General features: G+C 44.0%; 1 protein-coding gene across 2 annotated transcripts in view; it reads left to right on the top strand.

Annotated features, from left to right (window-relative positions):
- HS6ST2 (heparan sulfate 6-O-sulfotransferase 2) overlaps nucleotides 1–16,569 on the top strand; it is a 281,651-nt gene that overhangs the window by 131,437 nt on the left and 133,645 nt on the right. The gene's annotated exons all lie outside the window — the stretch shown is intronic.

Genomic DNA, 16,569 nt, shown 5'->3' with positions numbered 1-16,569 from the left:
TATCTTAACATAAGATTTGCTTTGAAGAGGGTTTTAAAAAAAATATTCAACCAAATTAAAAAAAATCAATTATACATTATGAAGTTTATTCTCAGCCACTCATTCAAAGCCCTTGGGTACCCAAAGTGGTGGTATTTTTAGAGATATGTGTCTATTTTCTTAATTCATTTGTGGCTGCAAAGAATGATTCTGCTAACAGCATGAAAAAGAGCCAAATATTGACTCCAGAGATTATGCAGGGTGCCCTATAATTAGTTTTATGACCAAAAAGAAAAGAATGCCTTGGATGATTGACAGGATGGATGGATTGAATGAATGAATGAATGAATGAACGAATGAATGAGTAAACAGATGAGTAAATATCATCCATTCATTCAGAAATACTTCTGAGAGCGTCATTTCAGTGTTGACGGGCGCTCTGGTGATGAGCGCCTCGTAGGGACGAGCCAGGCTCGGGAGAGGGTCCGAGTAGAGGCAATATGTGACTCTAAAAAGGGAAGGCAAAGGGAGTAAGAAAAGTATCAGCAAGAAAGACAGGCAGGAAGCCAAGAGAGTGAAGAAGAGAATGATAAGGATTAAGGCGCAGCTGTGAGGAAGGCAGGGCCGCAGGGCAGAGAATCAGCTAGCCGGGGTGGATGGGGGACAGCTGGTGACTCCTGAGAAAGTCTGAAGTCCTAAACCTTTGTAATCTGGAAAACTTGGTTAACCACAGTGACTCATTCCCCAGTTATGCCACAAATCCAGGATTTTACTGGAAAAGCAAGCAGATTGGCTCAGGACATTCTCAACTGCTGCTGTTTCCACTTCGACATCTGACAGAGGTTCTACATGACATAAACAAAGCACAGTCCTTGACTTAAGAATCATTTAGGACGGCTTTCGTTTTGCAGCTAAAACCAGTATCGATAGTTAAACTTTACAAAGTGATGCCCATATACCAGTCACTGTTCTAAGGGCTTGTATTAACTCACTGAATCCTCAGAACGACGCCAGGAAGTAGAAACCATTGTCATTCCATCTTACAGAGGAGGAACTGACTGAGGCTCAGAGAGGTTCGGCGACTTGCCTCTTGTCACACAGCTCCGAAGTCTTGCCATAGACCTTGGGCATAATCACTGGTCTGTATTCCTAGACGTCTGCGTGCAGTTTCAGGAATGGAACCCAGGTCTCCTGGCTCCCAGTTCACTGTCTTTTCTCCTGTGCTAACCAGAACTCTGTGATGCCCCTTCCATGGAGTATCGATGGATCAGATAACATCACAGTCCCACAGTGACCACGAGTATGAAAACAAACTCTTCACTCTCCCTGTCTCTTTTTGAAGGGTTCTACCTCTGGGACAGGGTCAACCCAACTTACCCCCCCACCACTGGGGCTGGGCTGCTCAGAACATTCCCTCCTTCCGATTGGACAGTGCGTGATTCAGAGCTGGCAGAGCTGTCTCTACCCCTTCATTTCAACTCCACGCTCACTTCAGAAGCCATCCTCCAAGTGTCCGGCCCTGTTAATGTGGCTCTTTGTAAGTGACTTAAAGGTAAATGGCTGGCATTAGACGGTGATGTGCTGAACAGGAGACTGAGGTATGAAAAACAATGCCACGGAGTGGATCTCAAGGGTGTTGAGTAAACCTGCTGTCAGGATTTTCAGAGAAGATTTGGTTGGGAAGAAAAACACATCTTTGCTTCATCATTTCGAAGCAATTTCATGCTTCAGTTCTCTATACTTCTGTCTTCTGAACACTTTCGAGGGCCACACTTGGGCCTCAGCATCAGCCTGAAGTCTTGTACGATGGAGTCGCGGTGCAAGGGCTCTCTGGGCGTGATGTAGAGAGCCGCATGGGAATGCTTGCTTTTGATACAACGTTTAATCATTTTCTTCTGCCTCAATTAAGTTGAAGAGACTCGAATGCAGCTTAAAATCGAAAAGCGTAACTGAATGAGGTTTATATCAGATATTGAAAGGCTAAGATGTTCCCTTTTCTGAACAGAGCCAGGGAGGAGGTGGAATGGGGGTGGAAAGGACAGAAACTGTGGAGCCTTCCCAAGGGGAGTGTCTGGTGCCTGGTGGGTGGCTGAGTCTGTTATGTCCACATTTCAAACGCCATGTGGTCATTTCTTTAGGACCTTGTTTTATGATCTTTGTGGTTGTTTCTCTGCCCACCCCCCAACTTTATCGAGATATAATTGACGTATAACATTGCATGAGTTTAAGCTCTTTAACCTGATGATTTAATACACATATACAGTGAAATGATTAGTGTGATAAGGTTAGTTAACACAACTATCACCTTGCATAGTTAAAGTGTGTGTGTGTGTGTGTGTGTGAGAACATTTAAGATCTACTCTTAGCAACTTTCCAGGATACAATACAGTATTGCAAACTCTAGCCACCTTGTTCTGTGTACATTATGGCGCCAGAACTCGTTCATCCTGTAACCGGAAGTTGGTAGCCTTCGACCAGGATCTTGCCATTTCCTACTCTCCTAGCCCCTGGCAACCATCCTTCCTGTCTCTGTTTCTCTGTGAGTCTCGCTTTTTCTGATGCCACACATTAGTGAGACCCGACAATGTTTGTCTTTCTCTGTCTGACTTATCTCTGTGAGCCGAATGCCCTCAGGTATAACCATGTTGCAAATGGCGGGATGTTGTGGGATTGTTTCTCGGTGTGATGCCAGCCTGAGCAAATGTGGTTTCCTTCAGTGGTGTGGCTGGCGCCTGCTGCGGAAGTGCAGAAAAGGTCCTCTTGGTTCTCCCACATGCACTGTGTCCTAGACTCCGTGCTTGGGTGTCACTCATAGATCAGGACAGGGCTCCCCGCTCTATATGCACATCGGCATCTCCCAGGGAGCTTTTCCAAAAGTGCTCAGACTCGTGCCCCATCTCATAAGATTAGGATTCATTTGGTCGAGGGTGGGGGTCTGGGCATTTATAATTTTCAAAGCTCCACAGGTGATTCCAAGGGGCAGCCCACGTGGGGAATCTCTGACTTAGAGGGTCTCATTGAATTTGAGGGAGCTTTTCCTGCTCTGCTTCACTCACCCTTTTGACCTTTGGGGGCAAGTCCCATTCTTCCTTGTGACAGGAATGAGAAGTGTGTCTGGGGGCCTCAATCCTCAGAATGCATGAGCCAAATCCCTTCGGAACCTTCGACCAGTGGTTTGGATGGCCTCCATTTCGTACCTCTCTTTCCGGCTGGTATTTCCAGCTTTGCCAAAGCCCATTTTTGGTAACCCTGCCTTCTGCACACCTTAAGGGAGATTGTTTGCCTTTGTAACTTCCCAGTGTGGAAGGATTTTTAGGAGGCCCCAAGGAAAGAAACCTTCATCTTCCTTCCATTCAAGGCTTCATTCCCGGGACGCTCTGAGACAATGCAGGCCTTCTTCAACTCTCCCTGGCCAGCCTTCCTGGAGAGGATTTCTGAAGGCAGAGCTCGTGGGGCCTGAGAGGGGCGTTCCTGGAGCGGCAATTCCAGACCGAAATTCCCTGGCTCGGAGTCTCCCTGGAAGCCCCTGGGGAGGCCCAGGTGTGCACCGAGGTGAAAGAAACCTATTGTGGAGGGATTGTGCTCTGCCAGGGACCTCAGGGCCCAGTCGGGGGCAGTGAGGGAGGAGACGAAGGGGAAAGCATCTCCGGCTGCTTCGGGTGGCCGTGAATGACGTTGGCAAACAAGGTCTGGGGCTGCGGAAGGAGACGGCGCGTGTCTGTGCAGGTTTCAGGGTCCTGACAAAGTGAAAATTTCAAGAGAGATTTACAGACATGTTCCCCGCCCACCATAGACGTCTCTGTCACGACTGTGAGTTTGCAAAGCACTACTGGCATTATTTCATATGTTTATGACTTAGAAAGTGAGATGGAACCCTTTTGGAGGGACTTACCACATGCCAAACAGTGGTATACATACATTCACCCATATGCTACTTTAGTCACTAATTTAATCCTCACAGTACCCCATGAGAGACCTATGCTTATTGCTTTGTGGATTCAGAAACCAAGGCTCAGGTCGTTGACATGACTTGCCCAGGGTCATACAGACTGGACAAGGACCCAGGTCAGTCTAACATGTAATTGAAGTTGGTCCCTTCCTGGGAAATACAGAATAACTCTCTTTCCTCTTTGATATCATCTGTCATGACCCTCCTCCCCCATGTCTTCTTTTTAAGATAAACACCTTCTGTTTCTTCAGATTATTTTTAGTGAACATTTCCTAGATTTGCCCTCTCCAGAGTCTCACCTTCCATTCTTCACTTGTTTCCTGATAACTGGCTTCTTTTCCAATATTTCCAGTGGAACTATCTTCCCCTAGGTCACTGATGACCAGATTATCAACCTAACCCTGATCAACCCATATCCAGCCTGTGTCCATAGCATGTAGCACGAAGGCTGACCACTCTCTCTCTTCAGTTGGGCAATCTCATTCATTCCCATGGATGTACCATCTATATAATGACAACTCCCAAATCTACCTCTGCAGTCGTGACCTTTCTCTTGAGCTTCAGACCCATCCATCCAACTGTTAAATTTCAGATATCCCATACGTTCCTCAAACTCCACACACTTCAAAATGGAATCCAGCACCAACCACCACTCCACCCCAATCCTGCACTTCTCTCTATATCCCTAACTATGGTTTAATAGTGATATTGCCTTCCATATGCTCTACCAAGCCAGGATCTTGGGCACACCCTTCCCTTCACCCACTTGTCTAAATCAATCCTTCGAGTTCTATGGATTCCACTTGATGAATAGTTCTCAAAGATGATCTCTCTTCTCTCCATGCCAGTGACTACTTGAGCATTTCTTAGAGTATTTCAAGAGCTTCATAATGTCTCTCTGATTCCACTTTACTGCACAAGTCTGTTTTCATGCTGCTGATAGATCTTTCAAGGCCCTTTTTAAACTGTTGAACCCACATTTCCCAAAGTACATCTCATTGCACCCTGGATTTACAGGATACTCTGTGAAAAATAGGATTGTGGTCAAGTAGCTTTGGGAAAGCCTATGTACTATGCTATTCTCCTCTTGGAGGTTCATATTGGATGTCCCGAGAAGTCGTCCAGTTAAAATCCTGTTTAGCTTTGTAGACTCAGCATCCCAAATGGATTTCATCATGGAATCACCCTTTCTCCCCACACTCACATTCTTCAGTGTAGGGCGTGCCAACAACCATCTGCAGAACACCTTTGAAACCACAGTCTGTACATTCTCTTCCTTGGCATGACTTTTAAGGCTCTTCTTCATCTGACCTTTGCTTACCTGTCCAGCCAACCCTCCCCTTTAACTCTCACAGCTATCATCACACACCTTTTTGTTTTTTTCTGCTTTTCTTTTGCCTGAAAAGCCCTTCTACTCCCCTGCCCGCCTCTACCTGCCTTCAACTCATCACTGAAGACTCAGCTGTCTTCTATGAAGCATTCTCTTACTCTCTCCAAGGGAGAATTGGTCACCTCTCTTTTTTTACTTCGAACGTCTGTATACACTTTGAACGTTACATTTTGAACAAAGGAAATCATTCCATTGCTTTGTGGCTTGGCATATTTTAAACGGATTGGATTAATTTCTATATCTTTTCATTTTAACACCATCCTTGTCTCCTGAAGGGACCTTGGACTCTCATTACTAACCCAACAGGAAAACAGTCCCATTCTTTCTCACTTTTGGAAAAACAGCTTATGTGAGAGACCTTATAAAAAGGTCTGGTCTAGAGCACATCTTAAAGCAGTGTCCTTGCTAATGAGTTCAGCTACATGATGTGCCCCTCTGTGTGTTGCCTCCCCTAGACAGTGCAGTGATGGGCTTGAGTGTAGGTATAAAGTGGCTAATAATGCCTTAGTGCAGAAATGAAACCCAAAGCCACCTGAGCCCGTGCTCCCGAGAGAGTTCAAGGCCTACCTGCAGCTACTTTGCCTGGATCTCCTTCCAGTTGCCTTGGGCTTGGGGGCCTGGGAGTAATGGCCTGCCCCATGAAGCCAACTCCTCAACGAAGAAAGGGAAATATCCATCATGGGGAGCTTCCTTTGTGTAGGCATGGTGCTGAGTCTTTGCCTGCACAATCTTACTGCATCCTTACAATGACTCCGTCAGATAGGAACTCTTATTTGCTTCATGTTGCAGATGAGGACATGAAGGTTCAGCCGAGTGGAATGACCTGTCATCGTTGGTTTTACAGCTCCAGACCCTAATCCTGTCTGCAGCACAACCTTGCTGTGCTACTGTGGGCAAATCACTTACTCTAGCCAAGTCTCCATTTTCTCACTTGCACAATAGGAATAAGATGTGTTTACCTGGTGGAATGGGTCATAAGGTTTCAGTGATAGGCTGGATGCCGAGTGCCTGGCATGTGGTAAGCACTCTATAAATGGTAGCTATTATGGTCTGACATCAGAGACATTGTTTTCAGCCAAGATGAAGGGAAACAGGAGGGCCATTTTGTGTTAAAGGAGAGTTTGATCCCAGAAGCTATTTGGACTATGAAAAGGTCACGCTTCTCAGCGAACCAAAGAGGGAGTGCTTCTCCCAATGGTTGATGGTCATGCTTCTCAAGGGGCGAAAAGAGGCCCCATTTTCAGAGCAGTGGGGGAGAAGGCAGCCAGGCACAAGAGCTCTCATGGGGAAAAGGGCTGGTCATGTGGAGGCTGGAACAGATAGGTAAAACTTGGCCCCAGTGCAAATCAGAGATGGGCTCGGTACGTACTTCAGGCAGCTGACCTGTGCACATGTATAGCGGTTTGTAATGCGTTCCCTATATGGGCAGCTACACTGGCTCCTATAAGAGCTACAGCTGACAAATATGGAGGGGCCATCTGGGGGAAGGGGTACCAGTGCAAGTGGGTGGCCAATGGGGAGAAGAACTACAGCAATGGGCTCTGTAGTTAGACTGCCTGGGTTGGCATTTTGATTCTGCCACTTGTTAGCTGTGTGACTTTGAGCTACCCACCACCTCCCTGAGGCTCAGTTCCCACCCTCTTCTGTAGACTGGAGATACCTAGTTACCTAGGTACTGGAGTACCTAGTTTATAGGGTTATTGGATGGAATACAGGAATTTATCCATGTAAAGCACTCAGTGCAGACCAGGTACAATGTAAAGGCTTAAGAATTTACAGTTATTGTCGTCATCATGTTTGCTGGATGTGGTGGGGGTGGTTGTGGGGACCGATGTAGATGATCAGAGAGCTTGCCGAACAATCCCAAATGAATCTTCTCCAAATCGACTTCTGCAAATATTGCATTTACCTCCATTAATTAAAAGAAGCTTTGCCTTCTTTCCTTTCAAGTTTGTTTTGTGGCTCAGATCTTAATGAGCTTTTTAAAAGACTATAGAGGTTTTGATCCAATTAAAAACTATCCTTTAAGATATCAGTATCTGACAGTTCCACCATACTCTTTTGGGCATTTTCCTTGAAACGATCGTAATGCGATATTTGTATCTAGTGAAAATTATGAGTTTTCACTAATTCTTAGATCAGATGGGGTTTAACTGCAAGGATGTAGCCTGCACATTTAATCTACTTTAGAGCAGCTTCATTTACTAGATGGTTCTCATGGGTTTGGGGAAAGGATGTAAAGTATCATCAATGAGGTGTGAAGCAGGTTTCAAAGGACAGAGTCTCTTGTTTTCAGAATGGATTGAACTGCTGCAGAATTGCAGCCACTGCCCAGCTCCCCACCGTGCTTATCCTCACCTGAGCTCCAGCAGGTTCTTCCTCTCCCTCCCTTTCTCTGCAGGCACTTCTGTGCTCCTGTACCTCATCCCGGGCTGCTGGGCCACGTGGCAGCTGCTGAGTTCCCCACCCACACAGCAATTCTCTCTGTATTCATCTTTTGGCTCTAGGATACTCTTGTACACTTATTTCCAAGATTTGTTTTTGAAAAGTGTTTTTTGAGGCAGGTTCTGGAAAGAAAAGTGGTGTTGATGATCACTCTTTTATATGTTGATTTTACCCTCTCTCTTCGTAAAAGCAGGGGTGAAGGGGTTTACAGCTGGGCTCCTGGCCCTCCTTTGCCTCCTGTTCTGCAAAGGAGAGGCAGAAGCCTCCTGTCACTCTGCTGCCTGGAAGATTAAGTGGTTCCTACCTATCATCCTGGCCCTCACATAAGCCAACCCACTTTATCAGCCTCATCTTCCATACGTGGAAGATTTTAAATATATATATGTTTTTCCAGAAGTGTGAAATATGCTGGTAGCTGTCAAGTGTCAGGAAGGTTCTGGAGAACAAGAAAAGGTCAACTCCAGCTTCCTTAAGATGACTTTTCAAAAAGATCAAGGACTTTAAATTCAGCTTTGCATACCACTCCCTAAGTCATTCCAAGTGCGTAGAAGGTTAACACATTTATTGCTCAACTCAGGATTTGATACCTGTTTTTAAAAAAGATTTTATTTATTTATTTGAGAAAGAGTGAGTGAGAGAAAGAGAGAGAGCTTGAGCACGGGGAGCGGCAGAAGGAGAGGGAGAAGCAGACTCCCCACTGAGCAGGGATCATGGGGTTTGATCCCAGGACCCCGGGATCATGACCTGAGCTTAAGGCAGATGCTTAACCAACTGAGCCATTCAGGTGCCCCTTGATATCCATTTTTATAGCTCCTGTATTACGTTTGAGTTGACTTTATAAATTCAGTGGGGTTGTATTTTGTATGTTGAATACATACATCACTGTATCCAGAGGCCATTGTTTATTTAAAGAACTTGGAGAACAATGTTCTGTGTGAATTTTTTATAGAGACTAACTTACGACTTGTTTATGATCACCTTTATGTTACATGCATAGTCCTATGTATGGTGTACATAATGCTGAACCTCCAGTAAAGATTATAGCATTGCTTCCATGGGAAAATGTAAGCCATGACAATGAGTGCATCACCAAGACTTGAGAACCGAGCCTAGCCCAGTGCTTGATATATACAGTAAGAGTTGACCATGTCTGTCAAATTGGTGAATTGTCTACAATCTGCTCAACGACAACTGAGTGGAAAATGAGAGACTGAGACTTCTGTTCTCTGTAGTGTATCATAATTGACAACTTTAGACAAGCCCCATGACTGCTGCTGTCCCCATTTCCTTACTTAGAGCCATCTATCTCAGAAAGGCTGAAGAAGAAAGGACACTAAACATTAGTCTAGAATGACCTTCTTTAAAAGTGATTTTTAAACTCCATTACACAAAAAAGTATGATAAAACCAAACCCATCATTTTGGATGAAATTTTCTTCTCTCTACTCAACGAGGTAGATGGTGACATATAATCAACATGCATTTATCCAAGAATGCTATCACAGGGACTCAGCTTTGTGCTAGACGCTGAATGATAATATTGCTGCTCAGAGAGCTTCCCATCCAGTTGAGTAGACAACACTTCCATGTGGGTAAATTAGGATTTCCCAACCTTGGCGCACTTGACATTCTGGGTGGGATAACTTAACAGGAGGATGTCCTGTAGACCTTGTAGGATGTCCACGTTGTGGTATGTTCAGCTTCATTCCCGGCCTCACCCCACTAGAGGTCAACAGCAGCCCTCTCCAGTTAGGACAACTAAACATGTCTCTAGGCGTTACCATTGCTACATTTCCCCCTTCCTTTGAAGACCTCCAGCCCTATGTGGTTTGTCATGCAAAGTTGTGTGTCACTGTCAAAGGAGGAAGTAAAAGAGGAGGCAGGAATTCGCTGGAGAGAAGGGGCTGGAGTGGTCAGAGACTTCAGCTGGACCCGAGGAAAAGCTGGGTGGGATTTCACTAAACAAAGAGGTCATTTCAGATGGAGAAAATGGCCCAAGTTGTCCACGGAGCAATCACGCTTGGTGGGTTTATGGGAGGGCCTGGTGAGTACACTGTCTGGATAGGATGGGGAAGTACGTGGATCATGGGAGATGAGGCTGATAAGGTGGGTTGGTTAGTGTGAAAGATAGGCTGATGGGTGAGAACCGCTGGGTTTCTGGGCAGCAGAGTGATAGGAGGCACTGGACTCTGGCTGAAGTTTGTAGGATGGGATGGAGGAAGGACGGATGGGAGCAGGCCTCTAGCCAGCATCACCCCTATTCTTACAGAGAAAGGGCAAAGCAAGTGGAGCTAGACAGCAGGGACTCTGACGGTGGCAGTGGTGTCTCTTAGTTGCGTGAGCACCAGGCATCAGATCACTGACATCACAGGCTGGGCTCTCCAGATTTGTTGTACTTTCCCTCCTGTGCCTGAGTGCTGGAGCTCAGGAGATGTAGATGCTGCAGATTTGTCTTCGAAACTAATTGTCTTGTTCTTCACATTTCATAGAATTCACTAGATCTTTTAGATTAGCTCCTGGGGCAAAAATCCATAGTCTTCAGACAGTTCTCTGTTCAGCAGTGTGTCTTCCAACAATTCTCTTTCCAGCTATGCTGCACCTGTCTCCTTTTCCAGAATTTTCTCCATCAGTTTGACCTGCTCTGTCTTCCCTCCAACAATATGAACACACATTATTTGTGTTGAGATCCATTGATCACACCATTGTGATCATACCACTGTAAAGTGCTCCTGAATAAAACTTGTCTTTCCTATCTTGTTTTTGTCAAAAGTGTCTAATATTCAGGTTGACAAGATGGATGATTATACGGCATGTAGGGAATTCAGAAGACAAATCATGGGTGCCTTTACATTTTAATGACTCAGGGGTGAGTCTGGTAGCCCATCTATATGTAATCAGCAGCTACACGTGAGTTTATGAAAGTGTAGGGCAGCAAAAAAATCCCAGGACTTTTTCTTTTAGGACCTGTGACAAATGAAAATGAGAGAGACCCGTGCTATGGCTGCTGTTGCTGAAGCCTGTGTTAGCTGACAGAGAAAAAAATCACTTGCTTTGTTAGCCAAAACATGATCGAGATGATTTCTATCACAACTAACTTCTAAGTTATTAAAATGGAAAAGTGAAAACAGAAAATGGCACGAGAACAGAGTGAAGCCTTGTGGTTTGGTACCACGAATCTGAACTCGGTCAGCCTTTCATTTAAATAATGGAATGATGTGGGTGGCTCAGTGTGTTAAGCATCCAGCTCTTGATTTTGGCTCAGGTCATGATCTCAACGTTGTGAAATTCTGCCCTGCGTTGGCCGTGGAACCTGCTTAAGATTCTCTCTTTTGCCTTCTCCCTCTGCCCCTCCCCACCTTCTCTCCCTCTCTTAAAAAAAATAGTAATGGAATGATGTGACCTCAGCAGATGGTGTGTCATTGAAAGCCTTGTGTTATTCAAACTCTGTTTACCTAGGAAAGAAGAAGATACTATATCCTACTCTATTTGATTGTGTTCCATAAGGAAATCTTTTCAGTAATTTCACTTAGGAAAGGAAATCCCCACTGTCCCTTTCATGTATCTGAGGGAGAGTATGCTTACAGAATCAGTGTGGGCCCTGAATCTGTTTCATGCCTTCTGCTGTGCTAAAGGAGGTGGAGAAAAAGTGCCAAGCAGGTGATCCTTGCCCTTAGGGAGCCCACTGCAGAGCTGGGATCATTGAGAAGTCCTGCATGGCACAGACCAGGGCTAGGATGGGCTGGAGAGTGGTGGAAAAGTTTCCTGCGGGAGGTCAGAGGTCTCTTAGGCCTTGAGAAGTAATATGGGGAGAAAGGTCTGGGCATTCTGAGTCACAGAAGAGAACTAACATTGTGTCTGTAGGGAATGGCTGGATGCCCTGCATGCTTAGACCAGAGAAGTGGTATATTGAGAGACTGGATGGACAGGATGCCCCTGACTCTGAAGGCAGGGCCTTGCAGGACTATTCCCTGTGTAGTCCATGGTGCAGAAATGGGCCATGAAGAAAATGATCCTTTGTGGGAGAAACTCGTTTTACACAGGAACACTTCTAGAGAGTTCTATAACCCAAGTTTAAGTACAATGAGTTTTGATCATTCCTATAGCTAAGGCTCACGCTGATCAGTTCATTGAAGGTGCTTGAAACTGACCTCAAGTTCAGTTGTCCATGCCTTTAGTGACTCATTCTGTGGCTTCCCCCAAACAGATAAGGTGTCCTTGGAATTTGGCTTCACAGCAGTTTTGAGCCACTGTCTATAGGAGCTATTTTTCTTGAAGCAGGACTGTTTGCTCTTGGTGCTAAAAATAAATGTATGGGGTGGAGGATGGAAGAGAGAAAATAGCCCTGTTTTGTCAGTGAGCAAGGGGGCCCAGCAACGCTTCCCCCATCCCCCAACACCTTCTCCTTGGGAGTTCCTCCAAACCTGAAGTCACAACCATCTGCCAGAATGTGTAAAGCTGGGTCCTTAGAATGCCCCCTGCGTCAAGGCAGCCATTTTGTTATGCTCATTTCTGTATTCCCAGCACCAACAACAGTGTCTGGCATACATGAGACCACCAACATTTTCCCTCTTTGAATAATGTGCTGTTGAATTAATGAATTTTCAACTTTTGACATGGATGTTATTTGAATAATCATCTTTATTTCCAGCTTGGCTATTTAATATCGAGTTTTAAAAAATAACAGCTTTATTGAGATGTGTGTCACATGACAGAGAATTCACACTTTGAAAGGTATAATTGAGTGGCTTTTAGTGTATTCACAGAGTTGTGCCACCATCACCACCAATTTCGGAACATTTTAACACGCCAAGAAGAAACGCCGTACCCATTGTCAGGGATTCCCCAAACTTCGTCCCCAGGCTCTGCAGCCACTAATCTGCTTCCTGTCTCTATGAATTTGCCTGTATTGAACATTGCACATAACCAGAATCATACAATATGTGGTCTTTTGTGTCTCGCTTTTTTCATTTAGCTAAATGTTTTCAAGGTTCATCCATGTTACAGCATGTATCGGCCCTTTATTTCTTTTTATGACTGTAATAATATTCCACTGTGTATGAATATACCACATTTTCTTCATTCATTCATCCACTGAGGGATATTTGAGTTGTCTCCCCTTTTCGGCCATTATGAATAGTGTTGCTGTGAATGTTCATGCACAGGTCTTTGGACATGTGCTTTCATTTCTCTTGAGTATATACCTAGGGATGGAGTTGCTGGGTCATAGGATGATTTATGTCTAACTTTTTGAGGAACTGTCAGATTGTTTTCCATAGTGTATGCACATGGAAAACATTTCACATTCCCACCAGCAATGCTCAAAGGCTCCAGTTGCTCTACATTTTTGCCAGTCCTTGTTATTGCCTTTCTTTTTTAGTATAGCCACCTAGTGGTTTAGATTAATGTTGACTTTTGAATTATAAATGTATGGTATAAATATACCTATGGGATACAAGTGTGAAAGGCTTAAACTGTTATTTCTTTGCATCGGAAATGGCCTTGCCAGTGCTATATTTTCCTTTTTGCTTCTTTCTGAGGTGGTGGTGTTGTATTTCCTTATAGAGGAAATGAAAAAGAGAGATCGGGGATCTGCTGAACCAGATTTTAGCACTTTTCTGATTCAGAGTGTGGTGGTCATAAGAGAACACACACTGGGCCTCAAGATAGCATGTTAAAGTCTAGAAATATGTCATTTCATGACGTCTGTGCAGAGACCGCTTCTGTGCCAGTGTGTTACATTTGGAACAACATTTTGTATGTGCTCAACTTTTACACAGATCTTGAGAAAATGAAATTGAATTTTATGCCTCTTTAATTTGATTTGAGACCATGACCATGCCATTTCTTTATAATAATTACAAGAATGTATCCAATATATGACTTTCATCTTATAGTAATTGCAACCATTTACCATTTATAGAACACATAGTTTAGGACACCATAAGTCACATTTCATGCTAATCGCTTTTCTGAAAATAAAGGGTTCTGTTGTACAAATCCAAGAACAATGAGACTGGGAAAGAAAATCGATTTATACGTCACATCAAAGAGGAGATCAAAATGAAGATGTCAAATATATGCCAAAGGCTCTCATGAATTACATGTGGTGAACCCATCCCACACTTTATTTTTAGGCAAATAAAATATCCTGAAGTCTCATTGTAAAAGCTACTTCAGAGATGATTTGGTGACAGTATTTTCCCCAAGGCTTTTGCCAGTTTTACATGCCAAAGGCTTCCAGTGTGAACAGGGTTCCATGGGGCCCCAGCCCCAGCAAAGGACTTAGACCTTAAGATCTGATCCTTCATTGAATGAAGGACAAGAAGCCCATTTTTGTGATCTGCTTCCCTTTTTTTTTTTTTCTTTTGGGACTCACTGAAGAATTAAAACTTGTCTTTCTTTCTAAAGTTATATGCAGAGTACAAAGAAGGAGTTTCAACAGCTGCTTCTTGTCATTCTATAGAAAAAACTTCTGATCTGAAAAACACCCCCAGGTCCTGCAGACGGGTCTTCTATTTCTCGCTCCCATTTTCCCTTCGCACTAACAGCTTTGGCTCCTCCTCCTCCTTTATAGATCATATCTATCTCTTAGGGCAGGTATTTTTTTCAGATATTAAAAGTAATACATGAGAAAACAATTTTAAAAGCCCAGAAATTACAAAGAAAACAACAATCCCCTGCAGTCTCACGATATAGACAGCTCCATTTTTAACTTACTTTCCTACATTCTGGGTTTACTTGTGTTCATTCATTCATTTATTCTTTACTTCACTCAACAAATATTTCCTGAACACCTACAATATGCCAGGTTCTATGCATACCCATAGCCCTCATTTTCTTCATAATTATTAGGTGTACACTTGTCAGTTTAATATCTATCTCCTTTCCTAGCTTCTGAACTCCAGGATCATCTTATACACTAAACTTCACACCGTGACCACTTACCAATCATAAAGTATTCTATGTCAATGATATTTTTAATAGCCTCATCCTAGTTCTACCACAACTTACTATTTTCTTCTCGTTGGTCATTGAAGACATTATCACACATTTCCCTATTATCATCAACAGTTTGAACATCATGTCAAAAGGCGTACCCACTGTTGTGGCTTTTGTTATATTAGCCAGACTGCCTTTCGGAAAACTTCTACCAATTTACATACCTACCTGCAATGTATGAGTATTTCTCAAATGCAGCTAAGGGGAAATTACAAAATGGCAGACTCAAGGAAGTGAATGACTTACCAGTCCATTCCTTTGCCTGCAAGCAGAGTCAGAATGACCGCCACCACTTGGGGGAAGCCAGTTAACTTAGGAGAATTGAACACCACTTGAGAGAGCTCTCCCAGTTTAGAGGCATTGTGATTTGGAGCCAAAAAGAGGCAGTGGTGTGGGCTGTTTATGTAAGTTTATGGATTACCTTTACAGAGCTAAGAGTGAACTAGAGCCATGGTGTCGGCATGAGCTAGAGAGACGGTATGGGCATAAACTCAGAGAGGCAATCCAAATAGTTATTGATTCTCTATTATGTGTCAGAGCCTGTTACGTGCTGTGAGTGATAAAGAGGTAAACTGAATACCGTTGTTGCCCTCAAAAATGTTAAAATCCAGTAGCAGGAAAGGTGTGGGCATTGGAATCTGAATGACCTAGGTTTCGGTTCTGATTCTATTACTTCTATTAGCAGTGACCTTGTGGGGGGTGGTGGTTAGGCAATGTCTCCGATCATCAGTTTCCTCATCTGCAAAATGGGGTTAATAACAGAGGTGTCGTAAGAAGGAAATGAGACAATGTGCGTCAAGTGCTTGCCAGAATCCTGGCACAGAACACGGTAGCTCTCAGGGAGTGATAACTACCATTGCTTGGTAATGATTTTTCCTGTCTGCCAAGGATTTTGTGGGGATTCAATGAAATAATTAATGTAAAACACTTAGTACTACACCAACTTCAAGGCGATGACATTGACAACCCTTTGGGGGAAGATCAAGAAAACATAACATACATGAGCTACACCAGTCATAGAAGAGCAATGGGAGAGGTGAGTCTTGGAACACACTGCTGAAGACAGGACTGGCTGTCCAAGTCCCAGGACACTGAGACTTAGGAAGGTCAGCTGCTCAGAGCCATTGCCGATTGTTATCCGCTTAGCTGTTGATCACCTCTCCTTGCACTCACCTTCATTCAAGGCACCCAGAGTACATTTGGTTTCTGTGAAGTTTTCAGGGTGTCCCTACCTCTTGCTTTATGTCTTGCTCTACCAAGCCTAAAGCTTTTCAGGAGTGGATGGTATTCATCTCTTGTGCCATCACTAGAGAATAGCTTCCACAGTTTGAAATTAGACAGAGCATTCAAGAGCTCTAAGCACCTAGCAGAAGAAGTCAGCGGCTGGAAAAGCTGCAGTAGATGTCTCCAGAATGCAATAAGCACACTCTTCCCCCTGAGCCACTCTCCCGTTATGGGGTGGAAGCTGGTCTATTTCGATGATGTGTGCTGACTTCTCCCCTCCCGAAGCCCACACATTCAGTGCCTCCAGGTTTAAGAAGAATGAGGACAAATTAACCGTTCTTCTAAAATACTAAAGCTGCAGGCCTTTGTGAAATAAAACCTTGGCCGAATGGAAAATATTATTGTCTTTCTGCTTTCAGAAGTCACTTGTTTACCTGTTGCTTATAAAGCACAGGGTAATTCGTGGTGGGGAAAAGGTATTCTTTGTCTGATGGGTTTCATTTCAGTACCATAGACTTCCCTGAAGATTGCAAAGCTATTCGATTGCTACGCATTTATAGAGCTTACCCTGAGGAAGGAGAATT

The sequence above is a fragment of the Meles meles genome, chromosome X (assembly GCF_922984935.1).
Source record: "Meles meles chromosome X, mMelMel3.1 paternal haplotype, whole genome shotgun sequence".
Taxonomy (NCBI): domain Eukaryota; kingdom Metazoa; phylum Chordata; class Mammalia; order Carnivora; family Mustelidae; genus Meles; species Meles meles.
Note: the sequence above shows the minus strand (reverse complement) of the source record. Positions and strands in the feature narration are given on the sequence as shown.